The sequence below is a fragment of the Dipodomys ordii genome, unplaced genomic scaffold (assembly GCF_000151885.1).
Source record: "Dipodomys ordii isolate 6190 unplaced genomic scaffold, Dord_2.0 Scaffold44, whole genome shotgun sequence".
NCBI classification, from domain to species: Eukaryota; Metazoa; Chordata; class Mammalia; order Rodentia; family Heteromyidae; genus Dipodomys; species Dipodomys ordii.
In genome coordinates, this window is record NW_012267260.1 from 7795130 (window position 1) to 7797096 (window position 1967).

A 1967-nucleotide genomic window follows, 5' to 3' on the forward strand; every position below is an offset into this window, starting at 1 on the left:
CTGAGGAATTGAACCCAGGGCCTCATACGTGCAAGGCAAGCGCTCTACCACTGAGCCAACTTCCCAGCCCTTTTGGGCTGTTTTGATAATTTCTTTGCTCCCTCATTTTATGACTGTCTTATTGTATTTATTCACTGTGTTACTATAATTTGGAAAAGTATCAAGTCAGCCCCATAACTCTCCAGTTTTTCTCTTATTATAGGCATTACAGAAACAGAATGTAGTTCATAACAACTTGCATAGTTTCATTAAGATAAAAACTATCTGTAGGAGAAACTCCCTTTATATATAATTTTGTTTACTCAAAATAGCTTCTATAGCCTTAAAACTTTTTTACTCTATCACAGTAACTTCATATGTGGTGAAGTGATTTTCTATAATTTTGTTTTTTTCTTCAGATAGTTTTCCTGTTTTAGCTGGCTTATAAGAGCTTCCAAAGTCTTCAATCTTCCTAGAGTCTTTGCTGTTGTAGCTCAAGAAGTTATCTTTGAATGCAGCTTAGAGACCTTTTGCCAAAGATGTTCCTTATTTATGTCTTGTCTGCAGTAAGAGTGTTCAGTTTGTAAAATGTCTACACTGCGGTCTATATTCTTATATAAGGAGTCTTTAGTATCTATGTATTCCATTCCTATGGTTTTCTTTTCTTGTTGTTGGTCATGGGGCTTGAACTCTGGGCTTGGACACCTTCCCTTCGCTCTTCAGCTCAAGATGAGCCCTCACAGCTTGAGCCACAGCGCCACTTGCGGTTTTCTAGTGCTTTATTGGAGATAAGGGTCTCATGGAGTTTTCTGCCCAGGCTGGCTTTGAACTGTGATCCTCAAATCTCAGCCTCCTGAGTAGCCAGGATTACAGGCGTGAGCCACCGGCGCCCGACCATTTCTATGGTTTTCATTTGGGAATAGGATAAAATAATTAACTGCAGGTTTAAAATTTTCTGTGGGGCCTGAGAATGTGGCTTAGTGGTAGAGTGCTTGCCTAGCATGCATGAAGCCCTGGGTTCAATTCCTCCGTACCACATAAACAGAAAAAGCTGGAAGTAGCGCTGTGGCTCAGGTGGTAGAGGGCTAGCCTTGAGCACAGAGAGGTTCAGGGACAGCACCTAGGCTCTTAGTTCAAGCCCCAGGACTGGAAAAAAAATTTTGTGTGGGTACAAAAAGGGCAATAACAGATTATTTGTGCATAATTCTTCAACTGTGCTGATTAAGAATTGGTTTTCCTATACTGACAATTTCAATGGAATTAGGACTAGCAAAATGACTTGTACTTATTTCAAGCACTTTTTGGGTTTCCAAAGGCTGGTGAATACCTTCTGAATTTGAAGTTTTTAAAGTAATAGTTGTGGAATTTAGATTCGTAAAAGATGTGTGGAAATCACTTACACCTAAATCTTGGTTAATGGATGTTTCCAAGACAGAATTTGTTTTTTCAGTATATTGTTTAACCAGATTAAGAGTTAGTATATTAGTTTGAATACTTGCTATTTTAGGAGTTGGTGGCTTCAGTTTGGCAGGCAAATCAAGTAAGTCTCTTCAGGGAGTATATCTATTTTATCTGTATTTTTCTTTATTTCATTTGATGCAAATGATTCTTCACACTTAGCTTTTAGGTACATTTCTTTCTCATCTCCCATTTTTTTCTTCTGAGAGTTTTTTTTAACAAGATTCTATTCCCTTATAGTCTTCAGGCAAAGAAAATATTGTTAGAATTGCAGTTTGTTTTAAATAACAGTTACCCCATCTGATGTCAAGAGTCAGGAGTTAAATGGTCACTACACAAGAACTGGTATTTACTGGGATCCCAAACTTTTCTCATATTCTTTAGCCACTTTTCTTTCTTTTTTTTTATTTTTTTTTTTCCGGTCATGGGGCCTGAACTCTGGGCCTGGGCACTGTCCCTCAGCTCTTCAGCTCAAGGCTAGCGCTCTACCACTTGAAACTGGTACAAATATTACTTTATAAATACAGAAT

At 38.1% G+C, this 1967-nt stretch overlaps 1 protein-coding gene and 1 pseudogene across 1 annotated transcript in view; one reads left to right on the top strand and one right to left on the bottom strand.

Moving 5' to 3' along the window:
* The window catches only part of Znf318 (zinc finger protein 318), a 61114-nt gene that overhangs the window by 42782 nt on the left and 16365 nt on the right, over positions 1-1967 (top strand). The window lies entirely within an intron of this gene.
* Positions 103-1812, bottom strand: LOC105987694 (annotated as a pseudogene).